Source organism: Lepeophtheirus salmonis, chromosome 11 (assembly GCF_016086655.4).
Source record: "Lepeophtheirus salmonis chromosome 11, UVic_Lsal_1.4, whole genome shotgun sequence".
Taxonomy (NCBI): domain Eukaryota; kingdom Metazoa; phylum Arthropoda; class Copepoda; order Siphonostomatoida; family Caligidae; genus Lepeophtheirus; species Lepeophtheirus salmonis.
The window spans coordinates 1,545,991-1,564,282 of record NC_052141.2 but is presented as its reverse complement, the minus strand read 5'-3'; the positions used below and the strand labels follow the sequence as shown (position 1 = coordinate 1,564,282).

The 18,292-nt window shown below is 28.7% G+C and overlaps 1 non-coding gene across 1 annotated transcript; it reads right to left on the bottom strand.

Annotated features, from left to right (window-relative positions):
* Nucleotides 1-4,662: 4,662 nt before the first annotated feature.
* Nucleotides 4,663-4,734, bottom strand: TRNAW-CCA (transfer RNA tryptophan (anticodon CCA)). The gene has a single exon. It is a non-coding gene; the product is annotated as a tRNA-Trp (tRNA).
* Between the last annotated feature and the right edge of the window lie 13,558 nt (nucleotides 4,735-18,292).

The window sequence follows — 18,292 nt, the reverse complement described above, 5'->3', positions numbered from 1 at the left end:
AATAATATTTCTCAGTCCAAGCCTGTACTTCAACAGTATTTCTGTTTACCAAAAATCACTCATTTGATTCAAAAGTTGCTTCTCACAAACCAATAGTCTGTCAGCTAACAAACTTATACATGTATCATTTGAAGGTTGATACTAACTAATAAGCATACAAAATAATTCTAGTGGCACCATCTATGTGTCCACCTACTTAACCCTTCAGCCGACCTTATAAGACAGGAATTTCCGGGGATCGCAAAACATAGGAACTTTTTCCTATAATCTCGTTAAAAGACAATTTTCAATTAAAAGAGATGAGTTATTGGACTTCTTTAAATCTCATGGCTAGGATATTATTAGAGATTAATTGAAGGATGATCCCTTTTTCTATTTACTTTTCAAAAATATTTGCAAATAAAATGAGTTCCGGTGTGACGTTGTATGTTTACATAGATAATAGTCAATATAACAAAAACAAACAAGAATGACGTTTCAAGTCTTCTTTTCCTTTGTTACTATCAAAATTTATTCATCTGGAAAGAGTAATTATTCAGCCTTCATGAATTTCTTGGAAATATTTAAGTTACGTGCACCTTACTAACAATAAATAAACAAATTACGGAAATTTGTTGGATAAATACTAGTGTTGAGACTCTGTCCAATACCAACCATTTGTTCGGTTCGGTCTTAAGAATTTCTGCAAGCCAGATTTGGATCGATTTTTTGATCCAAACTTTTATATTTTCAAACTGTGTACTTTTTTTTAATCCATTTATAGACCGATTTTTTCCGGTCTAAAATACGATCAATATAGAATTTTACATTGTAACCAATCGTGATAAACATTTTCTTAAAACCGGTCAGGCAAAACTTTTTTAATGGTCTGAGTCAGTTCAGTCCACTTAAAATTACAGCAATCTTATACCGGTCTAAGATTTTCAGACAAAAACACAACACTTCTAAATAACCATAGATATTATTATTGAGAATCTATCTAAGGACGTTTTTTTCGATTTGGATTAATAATTCGGGTCCAGTCCTTGATTTCTGGTCGTAGGCCGAGATTTAATTATCTTCAAAAAGTGGACTGATTTTTTTTGGTCTCAAGCTATAGACCGATTTTGGAATGAAAAGGACGCATTTTCTTATGAACTTTGCAAAAAATTCAAAAAAAAAGTATTCATAGTACCTCACTAATACTCTTTAGACTCGGCCAAAACGGATTTTTTTAGGTTTGGTCTTAATTGATTTTCTGTAGGCTGATATTTCAATCCAGACCACGATTTGATCGTAGAACGAGTTTAATCTTTTTCAAATCTTGGACCGATTTTTTGGGTCTCAATTTATGTACCGATTTTCTTAGCACACTTGGTGTATGGGTGCTACAAATATGATTTATGCAACAACATTAAACTTGATATAACGTTATTGTGCCGATGTTCACAATTTTGAAATACATATGACGTTGTCAAAAATTCGTATATAGAATTGGTCTGGATGCCCAACCCATGGCCACATTGCACCTGCCTTATGCTAATTTATATTCGTTTATCTGTTACAAATCATTATCGACCTTAATATAATTTTCCAAAAAATTTTCAAAATTTCCAAACATCATTATATATTTATTGCATATTTAGCGTGCGTAGCTATGTTATTTTATAATGTATTTGAGAATTTTGCTGTTCCATACCTTGTTTGAGTAAAAAAATAAAAAAAACTGTAATTTTTTCCTACAAAATCAAGTTAGATTTTGAAGTTTGTCACGTATAACCATAACCATAGACCTTTTAATGCAAATTTCTCAAACTCAACAAACCAAATGACCACTTAAAACATAAAATAACTAGCTATACCAATAAGATTCCTTATATTTTTGAGTGCTCATAGTCTGAATTAAGTAAATTTGTTATGAAACTCACGCAACCTCTGGTATAAATAAATGCAAATTTGAAATCTACAAAAAAAAAAATCAAAACAAAAATGATTTGTACAAATTCTGTTCAAATGTCTACCAAAATCCCGTGCCTCACAAAGAAATAATTATTTAAAAAATCAAGACAACCCTCTTTCTATTCATTAATGATTATCAATACAATAATTATAAATGTGGTGGATTAACATAAAAAACCTTAACAAAAAGCAAGAAAAGAAGAAAATCCCAATATATTTTTTTACTTCATATATTCAAATATATTAAAGGTATACTTGAGTCAATTATAAGCTTGATATTCAAGTTTGCAGATGAGCTAAAATACTCTCAATTTTGATCCATAGTTTAGAACTTTTATTTGATTTAAGAGCCTTATATTGGACCCGATATTACCCCTTTCAAAGAAAATCTATCCAATTCTTATTCCTGTTCATAGTGGTGATCAATTTAAGAATCCGTTAAGTAAAATTTGCGACACAGACAAAAGATTAATATGAATATTTTTTAATGAAAATAGACGATAACTCATCAAAGACTACAATTTTAATCCACACTCAATTTTGAGAAAAACCAAACTAGCTTGCATGTTGACGGCACATATACTTTCCAAATTTCGTGGGCAACGTACATTTGGTATGCCCATTTTTGTATATTTTTTGTTAGTACACTCAAGTACATATATTTACTGTTTCATCAATATAATATGTTTAGTTTGTTTGTGAGAGGCATACTGGTAACAAGTTTTTTACGTGTTCAGCGATTTTTTGTCTTTGAAAAACATGGATCAAAGAATATGCATCAAATTTTGTATAAAAATGAATCTAAGTGCTTCAAAAGAATTGAAATGTTGGCAATGGTATGGGGTGAAGCCATTTTGAGTTAAAAAACAAAGTGTTTACCCGTTGTACAAACTTTTCCAAGATGGTCAAGAAGATGCCAATGACGAGCCTTAAATGTCGAAATTTTGATCACTTTTTTTTAGTACTGTGGCGTAGTGCATCAGGACCTCTTATCATATGTTTGTGCGGTCAATATTATATTGAAGTTATGCGTCACTTGGGAGAAGCAATTCGAAGAAAACTTCCAGAATTGTGGAACAACAATTCATGGATTTTGCGACATGATAATACCGATTTATTCATAAATCTTTAGTAATCTCAGTAATCTTTGCTTGGAGGAAATTTTTGGCCAAACATAACACCACAATCATCATTCACTGGATTTGGCCCCATGTGACTTTTTCTTGTGTCCAAAACGGAAAAGACCTATGAATGGACGGAGATTTGCAACGATTGAGGAGATAAAGACTACATCACTGGAAAAGCTCCAGGCTATACCAAAAAGTGGTTATGGGAAGTGCATTGAGGGTTGAGAAAAGGGTTGGCACAAATGTATTGTATCTGAGGGGGATTACTTTGTAGGGGACAACATAAAGATTTATGAATAAATAGATAATTTCCCCTAAGAAAATACAATGTTCCTCGACTTTTTGAACCCAACTCGTATATAAATATATACTTAAATATGTCATAGACATATTTGATTCAATTATATGTTTATCATTCAAGGTAATATACCCAAGCAGTTTCGAATTATTTTTTATTTTATTTCAAAGACTTGTTTTAGCCCCAATATACCCCATTTCAAATAAAATATATCAATTTCCCAATTCTAATAATCAATTTCGGTAATTTAAGTGCAATTTGTGACACACCCAAGAGGATTAATCGGAATATTTGTTTAAGAGGAAAATTTATTTTGTCAAAGAATCTACAATTGTAATACACACAAACTTTTCGAGAAAATCATCTTAGCTTGAGAATGAAAAATAGAAAAAATGACATATAATAATGATACATTTAATGAACTCAAATTTATTTTGTGAGTTGCTACGGCATGATTTTAACTTGTAACCATCACTTCTGTCTTTTTTTTCAAGTAATTTTTCAATGAAAAATGAACTCTTTTTTTTTTCCGTTTAAGAAACAATAATATTCATTTCTTCATGAAGGAAAGAAAAATGAATATTTATTCAACTCTGCATGATCCCAAGTTTATTTTTCGTCTTAGCCTCATTTCATATACGAATACATTCCATTATCATTGAACAGATTAGTGTTGGGATTCGGTCTGAATATCTTGGCCCGGTCTGAGAACTTTATCGCTGTATACTAAGCATATCAAAACTTTGGTCTACGGTTTGCATATCAGACGGTCTGAATTTCGGTCCATTGTTTAAATTTGACAATGCTCGAAATATTGATAGAATTTGCATTAGAAAAAAATCACTTAAGTCCAACCAGAAAAATATCTGTTTCGGACCGGATCGAGTCTCAACACTAATTTTACCTACATATGTATATAATATTCAAATGTTAAAAACTATCAATAAATATACAACTTATACACTTCATCCATAAGTAATATTTTTCAATACAAATTGAATTTAAAGAAACTGGAAAGAGAGAAGGAAATAAAAATGAAAATAAAGAGACGAAACGTGAAGCTATTGAATAATATATGAATTTATATTCAAAAATAATTCGGAACTAGGAATGTAAAAAGGAATATTTTACTCATAGTCATACATGGAAAGAAATAGAAAATGACAATACGTATTAATAATAAATATTTCGTAATGGCTTTTTTGCATCAGTGTGTAATATATGCAAAGTTAAGTAAGTGGGTAAGTGGATAAAGGAAAATAAGTATTTATTTCACGAAAAATAATATAAAATTTATATTGACCCCGACGTGATTCGAACACGCAGCCTTCTGATCTGGAGTCAGACGCGCTACCGTTGCGCCACGGAGTCTTCGGATGAAGTCGAAGAGAAAACTTAATTATATAGTCTTTTTACCGTATCAATTATTCCTCTTTATATTTCGCCCTATGAATAAAGTTGACATTATTGTATTTCTACGAAAGACCGATGCTTAAACAGAAACAGAAAAAACAAAACAAAATTTTTTTTTTTTTGAGTGTACTCTTTATCCTTTTTTTTTATTACTTCTCTGTCTGAAATATGCATTCTCGTCTATAATTGCTGTCAATTTTTTTTAGAAACGATTGACAAAATGAAAATATATTAATTTAATAAAATAGTATATTTTTTTGTAATAATTCTTTTTTTAAACGTAGAAGATTCTTCTCTTTATATCAGTAATTCATTTTTCCTTCCGAAGTTGTATAACATACAGCTGATAGTTATAAGGATCTTCATTCAGTAGAATTATTGACCTTGTTTCTCTTGCTCTTTTTTTCCACACAAAAATGCCAACCCTTCTTATAAGCAAAGAAAGAACATATCCACACATGCTACGATCTAAGTCGGTTTGGATGTTTTGATATCAATATTTGAGTAAAGTAAGGGTAATCGAACTTTCTGATCCTGGTTTGAAGCCAAAATTCAATGGAAACTTGTCTGAAAGTTCAGGGAGCATAAAATAGGATCTGGATTAAAGTTACATTATTACTTATTACTGAATCCGAAACAATGAATAACCAAATATTATAATTATTAGGAATTAGCTTATTTGTTATAATCATGGGAATAACCACGCTATGCAATTGTTTAAAACGTCGCTCCAAGCACTAATCAAGAAAAATAGAGATACTACGTTCGATATAGATAATATATATTTTTTATAAATAGGATTAAGGATCACATAATTACTACAAGTTTTTTTAAGATTAAAAAAATCAATTGAAGATTTATTAAGATCCATAAAAGCTCCAATACTTTAAGTCTGATCAAATAATAATCTTGTATTATACTAATTTATCAATATCATAACCGAAAAATTCGGATCAAGATCCAAAATCCGTCTTATCTATATTAAGCAAGATTAGAGTATACGCCATTTAATATAAGTTCAAGTTCGAGTAATCAAAACTGGTTCGGGTTTCATATATTTTCGGATAATAGAAATTTACTTAAACAATGTCTCAATACTCGGATCCGGATCAAAGACCCAAACTTATATTAAAAAGCAAAGTTTATGATTTTAAATGTTAATCCAAACTCTATTTTCTAAGAGATTACTTAAATATTTATATTTGTTTTATTCTAGTTTATTGTTTTATTTAGCCTTTCAAAATATTAATGACAGATTTGGAAGATTATACGGACTATAATTCAATTCAAAAATAAATAATTATTGATTCTTAAATTGAATAAGCTTCGTCAGTATGCTCAAAACTTTGCTCCCTTGAATCTTCTTACTATCACGTTTCCCCAAATGATATAATTTTATGCTTGCATAAAATTTCAAAATGGATTTAAATAGTTTGAATAGATGGTTTGATTCAGGAGATGAATCAAATAGATGCTCATTCATAGATTGAAAAGCTAAGTTATTGTATGTTTTTTTACTACGGTTATAATATTAAGTTGTCGGAGCGTAAGTATAGTAGGTTAACTACCTTATTTCTGTCGTCTGCTATCTAAGAATTTCCCATACTATTGATCAGTATCATCAAACTTATATTTTATCTCTATGACTTCGTCATACAACGGTATCAACACAATTTTAATATTGCAGCTATTATTATTGAAAATACACACAACTTCATTAAAAACTAAAGAGTATTAATTTGATTCCCAAAATTCATATAAACTTATAAATATTCTGAAACATTTTATTTGATATTTACGAGCGCAAAATTGATGGAATAGTTTTTAAAAAAATGATACAAAACTTAAATGACGTAGTTATTCGAGTAGTTTGACTGTTTATCATTTATTAAAATACTCTTCATACTATGGGTTTCTTTTTTCCCAGTTCACTATCCGCGTTGTCCAAAGGATGTTCACTAAGAGAGCCTTAAAGAACATAATTAGTCAGTTCCACTAAAAATCCTAACGGTCTATGATTTTCAAACCGAAACCTAACACTAATAGATAGGTAGAAGAAAGTAATATATAAAAATTATACGATACGCCAGTTTATTGTGGGTATTCTCAAATTATGTTAATAATAATAATTACAATACGTCTTCTAAAACCATCTTGTTAAATAAGTGACATGAACAGAGGGCACCGCCGCTTTTTATGATCTAGTAGAAGATGATTATCTTTTTTATATTATTTAAGCAGGGTTTTAGATGAGGGATGTCAGAAATGATGTTTGATAATAATGTCTGGGGAAAAAAATAAGGAGAAAACAATAACATTCCTCCGAGGTACCAATAACCACCATCAACTTCTTTAATATTATTATCTATGCTCTCAAAATGAAATAATATGAAGGGCAAAAAATAATTAAAAAAATGATCTTTATAAGGATTCTCATTTGAAATTTTTTACAAATAATCATAACCCTCTTGTCGTTTCACCCGATTAACCCGATTTTTAGTTGAAACTACGAAAAATACTTCTTATTTATATAGTTCAGGCTTGAAATTTCTTTACTTTTTCTTAATAGACCTCAACATTAAGGAAAGTAAAACAATATCCTGTTGTATCATATAATTTTTGGCTAAACTTTACTTTTGCACAAAGATTGTCTTATTTTAAAGTAGTGTCTGTATCAGGCATTGCCCGGAGTAATTAGGTATTGTCTAAAAGACAAATTTTACATTAATAATATACGCAAAACACTTTAAGAAAACCTCAGGGTTACTGGGATTGATGAGATTGACCAAAGAGAGAGAGAGTGGATTCGGAAATTCAACACCAAGAGAGTAGATAGAACTAAATAGGAATTTGTGAGTAAAGTAAAATCATCACTGTATCATAGTTTCCTATTTAAAAATAAATTAAAATATCTAATTATCAGATTATGTATTCTTTATTTATAAGTATTATAATCAGTTACAATTGAAAAGACTCCCAAAAAGAAGTGAAATATATTTTTGTATCATGGCAAAATTATGTTTTTTCTTCATAAGTCCAAATAAAAAAATTGTGGGTTATCTTACCCCAAAATTAATCTTCAGTTAACTCAGTTTTACTCTCCATTTTCATTTGGACACTCACAGCAAACTACTCAATACAATACCACTAATAGTCATTCATATGACGTGTTCTTTCATAAAGAATGAAAGACTATTAATAATTGTTTGAGTAAAAAAAAATAATAATTGTATTCTTGAGTACTTTAGTCTTAAGAGCACTCACTAATAAAAACAAACAAAAATCATTTTAACATACTAGGGTTCAGATTTTGTTCAAATCTTGATATATACTAAAAATGCACATGAATTAAGATATACATCCTATACCATTACGAAAAACAAACAAAAAGAGTGTCTTCGTTATACGTGCATACGCTTGCAATATTTTATTAATACGACTACATTATAAGTAACAAACTAACAATTAGAACCAATTTTGGTTTTGAAAAGAGTAGATAATAATTTAAATATAATATACGAAAGGTAGTATCCGGCCATGATCAAAGTACATAGGCATTGGTTAAGATACAACTTTTAATTTAATATTATAGAAGATAACTTCCAAAGAAATGGTCAGTTTTACCTTCTGTTTTACATGGGCACACTTACAGAAAAATACTCAATACATATATCAATTGATAGAATGTAATTTCTCCACAAAAACTTAGATACAATGATTTGTAATGCATTTTTTCGTAATAAGATTGGCACCCATTTTAAAGCCCCCATAAACACATAAATTGGGAATGGAGAGAAAGATTGAGATCCTGAGATCCCAAAAATATTTTTATATATTGAGATCGAAGGAATTGGTCCACATTTTGAAAACGATAAAACTTTGGTCTACGGTCAGAGATCGCACTCTGGACCAAAATATTTGTTCAAACTGATCTAGAAACGTAGTGGGGAAAAAAATCGTTTTCGGACCTATTCTCAATACTAGTAACTACACAAGCCATTTCTTATTATACAAAGTGAAAAAAGATATAGACCCAGGTTAATAGAAATACAAGATGTTACCATAACACATGTACGACTGTTGTTTGACTTCCATCCCGCTTTTTGATATTGACATCATAGTGTATGAGGGGTTGTGCGTTCTGAGAAAATCTGGTTTTCTTGCTCAGTAGTGGGTACGATACATCAAATTGAAAATTCAAGTAATAGTGACGTCATAATCTATGATTGGTTGTGTGTTTTGTCAAAATATACATGTCTTGCCCAACAGTCGGTACGATGCATCAAATTGAAAATTTTAGCAAGCCCGAATATATGATGGTTTAACCTTGTAATTATATTAACCTTGAAATATACTTGCAAAGCAAATGCCTCGTAATATGAGACTTGACTGAATGTAAGTATATGAATATCGGATTAGCCATATAGTTACTGGGTGCGTAGTTAAAATCTGTACACTTATAAAAGAATGCAATAAGAACAACACATTTGAAGAATTAATAGTTCTAAAAGAGTCAAAAGATACAGGATTGATTCTCTACATTACGCACAATACACACCAATAGAACCAGCAAGCAAGCAGTCTATTTATAACGTCATGAAGGCCATTAATGACGGTACTGTCATCGACACGAGCTTCAACAATATGTGTTTCGAACACACAAAATAAATAAAAAAAATCAAATTGACAATGGTCGTAATTCCTTGTTCATGTTTAGACCCCTTCGGTGTGGCGCCTTATAATATAGCTCCTGTATAATATGAAACGTATAATTATGCATTTACATTTTTTTTTTAAATAAACTACAAATAACATATTAACATATATACATGAAAAAATTTGTGAAGAGGTGAAGTCTATTTTTTATTTTTGTCAAAAAATTTCCGAATCGAAATTTACAACAAATTGTTTTGAATTATTTAATAAATAAAAAAAGTAAACAACATTTTTTTCCATTTTAAGAATAAATAAAAAACAACCAAGATTTTTTTTTTTGGGACATGCAAACCCAAAAAAAAAATGTTGTCCAAAAAATAACCCTCGATAAATGGTTAATGTTTGCAAATATTGCAAAAATTATCTGATAAAATGGTCAGTAAATTAAAAATACTAGATGTTGTCTGCTGGGGTTTGTTTTGTATGTCCAAAATCATGATTTTGAGATATTTTTCGTGGAAAAATTGAAAGTTAATCTTTGATCAAAAAAAAAGAAAAAAAATATTCATAAATTGACAGATATTTAAATTACACATCCATTTTTATGCGTCAAATTTATATATAACACATTTTCAGACAAATTTCTGCAAACTTTATTTTATCTAAGACTCCCAAATTTCATTTCAAATACATTGTATTTCACCTGAAGAAGAAAAAAAAACCACGATACTGTCATTTTCACCATTTTTTTTTTTGCCCATAATTTTTTTGATTTAAAATAAAGTAAGAAAATGTCGTTATTAATATTGTTATTTTTTGAGACGCCTGCTTTTAAAAAACCCCTTTTTATAGTTTCCTTGAGCTCCAAAATCAATTTTGGTTTTTTGGGTATAGAGTAAGCCAAGTTAAAAAATCACACAGACCAATTTTCCGCCTCTTAGGCCAAATAGTATGGGTCCCCATAAATGATACACACATAAACTGTATTATACTGTTACATATATATAAAAAGTATTTACCATAAAATGTAAATTCAATCGAGTAAGACACATTTTTATTAATATATCCCAGTTCTGTAAAAGAAGGTTAAACTTCCAGATTCAAAATGTATTGTTTTCAACTACGCACCCCCTAAGTAAGTGTTATTTTTAATATTTAATGACTTTTATTGATTAGAATGTTTGAGTGGTAAATATCTCTGCATTTGAATACTTTTACTGTACAAAGAAAAGTCGGGTAAAGAGTGCATTCACTTATCAAACTCCAACGTAGAAGAAAGCTCTACCATTCTTCATAGTTCCCTTTTCTTCCCCCTCATTGACAGATTTATTGAGTCAAAACTTTTAATTTGATGATCATAATAAATGTAATTATAAACATAGAACTTAAGACATTATTTCTTATTATACAAACTTATATTTCCTTTATTCCAAAGATAATTATTTATTAGTGACTATCAAAAAGTCGCAAGGGATGATCAGAGAGTGTAATGTGATTTTTTTATTTTTGTAATAGTCATTTCTTTTTTTTTTCTACACCTCCATGGAAAATTTCACACCTGACATATCCACATGTGTGTCTGCATATTCAATGAATCATCTATCATAACCAGGGGAGTGATGGCTCTTAGGACCATGTTTGGTTAGAACAACTTACTTTCACAAACAAATGGTACAGACCCCATCACTAATATATATATAATATATACTCTAATGATAATAATATTTACTATATGTCTTTCACCTCAAAAGTCCTTTTGTGTCATACTAAGAATAAAAAAGTATTAGGAGGAGGGGGGAAGGAACTCGAGAAAAAAAACAATACTGTCAAAAACAAATTATAGAACTAACACTAGATGTCAGACCCTTCGTCTTCAATTATTTGATCATTAACGGCCTTTATTGAACGTTCCTTCAGTTAGGAGTATCTAAATATTTTTAGGATCAAAGTAAAGTGATATTTGACCCACATTTGCGGTCAAATGAAAGTTAGGTCGTTTGGATGTGTTTTGAAGGGCTGATTCTAGGGAAGGAGCTCTCAAACTGACTACAAAAAGATAGTTATTGAGAAATAGGGTATTTAAGAAAGGTCCTTTCGAATGTATAAATTACTATAGAACTTCAACAATCTACTTTTTCAACTTTTGTAAGGGTGTGAAATTATATTCCACACCCAAATAATATATTGAGCTTTTTTAAATTAATAATACTTTCTGATATTGTTTTAATATTACTTGAGTATCGGGGATTATATATGGTTTTCATTGGGGCATACACAGAGGAGAAAAATAATCATGGTCTGCTGGCTAATTGGTAAATATGTTAAAGGAATGGTTAAGCCATATTATTAATTCTCTGGGTGATTTGGTCATTAAAGGCTTCCTTCGTTTAGGTCGTCAGCCTTTGGAAGACATAAAAAAAAATTCTGCAACCCTTTCAGGAGACTCAAAAGAAAAGTAATTCCGCTACGAAATGACTAATTCAATCCTTTTTACGAATAAATCGATGAAATAGATGAAGATACAGAAAGAGAGAGACACACTGCTCTGTAAGTCTATTATAGAGTCTTCAAGACATCTGTTCTCAGGGGCGTCCGCAGGATTATATTTTTAGGGGAGGGCGGGGTTGTTTATTGTATTTTTTTAGAAAAAATTAAAAAATTCAAAAAAAAATTTAAAAATTAAATTTCAAATATTATATTTTTCAAAAAATTCACAGATTTCACAAAAATTACTTGATTTAGAAAATAATTTAAAAAATCTATAGCTATTCTTCCTTAATTTAATTTTATGGAAGAAAATTTAAAAAATTCTATGCCATTATCAAAAAATTAAATTTTATCGAAAAAAAATTCAAAAATCCATAGCTATTCTCAAAAATAGTAGTTTTTTGAAGAAAAAAAAAAATCCAAAATTCACAGGGGTTCCCAAAAAAATTTAATTTTATGGAAAAAATTTCTTAAGTAAATTATCAAATTTTTGAAAAATAAAACTAACATTAAATTTTTGGAAAAAATTTGAAAAATTCATTGCTATTCACTTAAACTTAATTTTTTCGTAAAAAAATTTGAAATTTAATTTTATCTTTCGAAAAATTAAATTTAATTTCAAATATAAAATTTTCTAGTAAAAATCAAAAATCCCTTAATTTGATGGAGAGGCTATAACCCCTGGCTCTAAGATTGCTCAAAAGGGGTTCACTTATTGCATATGACATATGACCCACAAGTTTCGGAGGGATATTACGAATCAGCAATAAGATTGGAAATGGGCTTGTAAAGTATCTATTTACACACTTTAAATTAGAGTATATATTCACCCAAGTTCCATATATTCGTTGCGCAGCAAGAAATAACAACCTTTTCTTACATATTGGAAAAAAATCTCATTGAGTGCTGGAGGGGTTCAATGTGAATGGAACGCATATAGTTCAAGTAACTGGATGAAGGACACGACACATCTAGTGTGAAACCTTTCTTTCGTGTGTATATTTGATTTAAAAGTATGTGCCCACTCGTTTTTGTTTTGTTTGTTTCATTCATTATAATTTTCCCAATGAAAGATCACTTCCTTTTATATGTTTCATCAGCTAACAAATACAATATTACAACATACCCAGTGACCTTTTAAGACCTGTAGAGACAAATTTATTTGAACGACCCCAAAAATAACCCTTATTCAATGATATACATATAAAGTATAATTTATAAAATAAATTGTAACTTGAAAATTTAAGGACGAATGTATTATTTCGTGTAATCAAATAATTGGCAGCAAAACTTCTGTAAGTGAATACTCCCTTCAAAAATAAGAAGATAATGAAATGACAAGTTGTATTTTTGCTTTTAGAACTAATTTAAATATTTATACAGTTTATTTCCGTTTCAAAAGACTATACGTCCACGTAGGAAAGTTTAAAAAGAAATGCTGTATTTCTTTATTTCAACTATAAAAAAAATCCGTCCACACGAGGTAGAAATATGCTTAATCTGAGCCGGTTAAGAACCGTAATGGTAATGGGAGTATTATTATTGGAGAAGGTAAAATGCGTGCATTCGGCTTGTAAAAATTAACTTCTCTTATTTTGCCCAATTTACATATACAAATGACAACTTGCGAAAACAGATTGTACAAGTTAATTATGAATAAACGGCGTTGCCAAACTATTTCACTAACCAAGTCGTTTACAAAATATCGTTTTATGTGAAATGAAACGCCAGTTTTGTGTATGCGAAACCCAAAACGGATAAATATCTTGTTTTTTCTCCTCTGAAAACGTTCCTTTGTGGACAGGGAATTTACTCCATATACAAAAACCTCGGTTGACAAATTTAATTAATTTTAGATAAAAATTTGATTAACGCTTATTAACACAAATTTACTTGAACGTAATATCAAGATATTGCAGTCTAAAGCATGGGCCTTCAGCAACATGGATTTTCAACTTGGAGTCTGTCAAATCAGGTAAACCAAAGTGTCACATTTTTCAAAGAGAATAAAGTTAATTTAAAACTCAGCCAAACTTTAGTTTAAAATGTGACGTACTATTAGGATTTATGTTTGTCTCTAAAAGTTTAAAGGTCCTAAAGTAATTAAAACTTATTTATTTAAAAAAATCTCACTTAAAAGTAATTATGCAGATTTAATTTGAAATTTAACCCTATTAAGAAGTTATTTAAATGAGAATTTACAATCTATTTTTTCTCTAATTAAATAAGATAGAAAAATAAATAATCGTACATGTATATTAGTTACTTGGAGCTATACCGATTTTTTCTGGTTCGGTCTTAAAATAAATAAAAAATTTTTTTTTATTTGACCATTTGGACCAATAATAGTAATGTTTGAAATGCGTTCACAAAAAACATTTTTAGCATTTTAGTTGAGTGTGCTGCATATTGAATTTAAAGGAGATAAAATTGATCGTCAAAAATAACAGAATGATGAATTTGTTACTCTATTGGATAATAAATGTACACGGAAAGAAATTGAGGGTACCGGGGTTTTCGAATATTTAATTTAAACTTAATAAAATTTCTAAATTTCATAATTTGTTCGTTGTTTACATATTTTATTTTTTAAACAAGGTGAGAGGCAAAAATAATGGAAATCCTGGAAGGATAATATCATTTAATATAAAATATCGACATGTTACTCAGTTGCTTACATAAAAATACTTCTCAGCATGTGGCATTTTTTTTTACAAATAGTTTAAAAACACAATCTACAGACTGTCACACCACATTGCGGTTTATATGGGTTTTTTTTCTCACGCCCTATTAGCATGAGGCATGCATTATCGCTGAATATTATCCTATATATGATTTTTACAAATATGATTTATGCAACACATTTAACTAAATATATGGTTTAAAAGAAAACCATTATTTTTAATGGATTAAAAAAGTTCCGTTATTTGTGGGTTGAAGACTTTTAAAGCTGAGATTTGGTCCATGACTAATTTTTTTGGTTCGGTCATAAGTTTTTTTTTTTGTAGATAGATTTGAAGCAATATTTCTGTCAAGACTGTCAATGTCTCAGTATGTAGATCGAAATTTAATTGTTTTTTATGAAATCGTTGACCGATTATAATAGATTTTGCTCTATGCACCGATTTTCTCCCAAATTCAAAAAAAAAAAAAAAAGTTTCATACTTGATGTGCCGATGCTTGAAGTACAAATGACGTCATTAACAATGAATCTATAGTTATGTTCTTGATCGAACTTTAAATGAAACACAACCTGGCAAAACTTCTTAAAAGACCTGAATTATTTGAGTTGACTAAAAATTATATGGGTTAAGGGGCGGCGTCTGCAAGATTATATTTGAGGCTGGGGCTTGTATTTTTGAATTTTTTAGAAAAAAAAATCAAAAAATTTATATTTTCCTGAAAATATTTCCAAAATAAATAAAGTACAAGTTCCAAAAATCCTCAGCTTTACACGAACAATTAAATTTTTTGGAAAAAAAAATTCAAAAATTGAATTTCAAATACTACTTTTTTTTGCAAATTCCCAAAATTAATCTTTAAATTTAATTTTTGAAATTTTTTTTCCCAAAAATTTAATTTTAAAGAATAAATTGCTTGAAAAAAAGTCAAAAATCCATTTCTGTTCACCATAAATTTCAAAAACTAATTTTCAATTATAAAATAATTCGAAAAAAATTTCAAATATTAAAGTTTTTGGAAAAAAAATATATATTATAATTTTTAGTCAAACCCCTGTGGATGCCTCTGGGTCTGAAGGAAGTCTAGAAATTTCAGAGAATTATGCTTTGTCAAATAACATTATCATGAAAATAAATGCATGATTATCAAATATACAAATTTTTGCAAAAGTTTATTAAATAATTTTAATTAATTTTTTTTTGTAGGAAAAAAATAAACTATTTTTTACACTTTGTAACTTACTTTAGTGGGCAAAATTTGATGCTATTTGAAAGAAAAAAAAATACTTTACTCAGTAATTAAATATCTATCTATATGTGAGTAAATGCTAATTGACTAAAATTATGGACAACGAGCAAAAAAATGAAAATAGCCTACATAGTTTTGCTATAATGAATATATGTATTAAAGGTAATGGGAAGGGCAAATGACCTCCATTTTCCTGCATTACCTATATATTTATAAATCCATGGACAAATTTTTTAACACATGAGTAGTGTGTACGACTTCAAATTGTACATAAAATATTATTAAATATATCAATTTTCAACTTTTTTGTCGCATATTTTCATACAACTTTTTGAAACACACTTAAAAGGGTTTTTTTCTTATCTATTATAAAAAATCTTTGCACAAAGTATTTTGCAAAACACTGAAAGAAAGAATAGTTACTTACCTTTGTCTTAAAATAAATATTTGGTCCGTCCACATAAAATTAATTCGCAAAGAAAAGTCAAGAACAGGAGATAATCCCCATTTTGTTTGTTTATTTCATATATAAATATCGTGTCATATATAATAGACATATTTTTCATATTCAAATTAGTGGATGATTTAAGATATCAAAGAGTTGTAGCTTTAGTTTAGGGCCTTTATTTGATTTAAAAGACTTACAGTGGCCCAATATGAACACTTTCCAAAATAATTATCAATTTCTAATTTTTATATGAGAATGATTAATTTTAGCTACTTTAATTGTTATTTGTAATACAATCAAAGTGTAAATAAGAACTATGTTTTACTTGCTTTTATATTGACAAGTCACATATAAACATTTAACCAAATATTTTATAGATACATTTGAGTTAATTTCCAGGGACATCCACTGGGTGTGGGCTGGAGGGTCTAAGTACAAATATTGAATTTGTTCTCAAAAAATAAAACATTTGAAATTTTCTTCCAAAAAATTTAACGTTTGAAATTTATTTTTTATGAATGGTTGTGAGTTTTTGAAATTTTTTTACCTAAATATTTACTTTATTGAAATAGATGAGAATGTTTGTAATTTTTTACCGAAAAATTTAATATTTGAAATTTAATTTTAGAAATTTTTTTCCAAAAAAATATTTTTTGTGAATAACTGTGGATTTATGACATTTTTATATTTAATTTTTTTTTATTGAATATCTGTGAATTTTTGATATTATTTACTAAAAAACTTAAAATTTAATTTTATAAATTTTTTAGAAAAAGTTTTATTTTTGTAACTAACTATTGATTTTAGAAATCACAAAAAATTTTACTATTTGTAGAACATGTGAATTTTTGAAATGTTTTACCAAAAAATTTAATATTTAGAATATAATTTTTGAAATTTGTTTTTTAGACAAAAATTATTTTTGGTGAAAGTTGTGGATTTTTGAACAAAAATTTCAAAAAATTTGATATTTAATAATTATTTTAATTTTTTTTTTTGTTGTTCAATAGCTTTTAATTTAAAAAACAATAACTTTCGTGAATAGCTGGTGATTTGTGATTTTTTTTTCAAAAAATTGAAAATTTGACATTTTTTTCAAAACAATTTAATTTTTGTATACAAAATAAAATAATCCATAACAAAATATTTGTTCAAGAACACAAGACAAATGTACAACAGACTTAATTTGAACAAAAATTATTATTTTTTCGTTATATACTTGGTTGATGTTATCTTGTGATAGATATTTTGTTTTTTTCAATTTTTCACGAGTAAAATTTAAACAACAAGTTTTGTGGCTAAATTTATTCATCAAAAACATCTCAAAATAGTGCTTATTTCATATTTTTTTCGATATGTGAGCCCACATCTCTGATAATTGCTTCCATGCAAGGCCTGAATCCCTCGCAGACCTAGACTATGTTGTTAGACTCGAGCTTCGTCCACTCCTTCCTGATAAAATCCTCTAGAGACTGGACACTCCTCTGAGTACACACCCTCTCCTTTAGATGTGCCCAGATAGAGTAGTCCAAGAGGTTAGCGTCTGGATATGGGGTGACCATATGTTGATGTCCCAAATATTCCAAAAGTTGTAGTTCAGGAAGGCCTGATACGGAGCTCCGTCATGTGTAAAAACAAAGTTGTCCCCAAACTTTTATCTGTCCCATGGTAGCACTTTATTGCCCAGAAAAGAGATGTACCATGTACATTGAGCTGCTCTGTTCTCACATTAAAAATGGGAAGGTAGACTCAACAACATCCAAGACTAATTTCCCAACTGAATTTTTTGATCTTTTGTTTTGCTCATTCACAGTGATATTAAAGGTGATACAATTTTTGCAAATTTTTGATCAAATTTATATTAGCCTTGAGAAAATTTAGAATCTTCTTTGCTCGATTCATAGATTAGACGTATTTTTGTCCTCCTCCGGGATTTAGCAAAAGTGTCATTCTGAATTAAAAATAATAAATTATATATAGCAGTAGATAAGATCA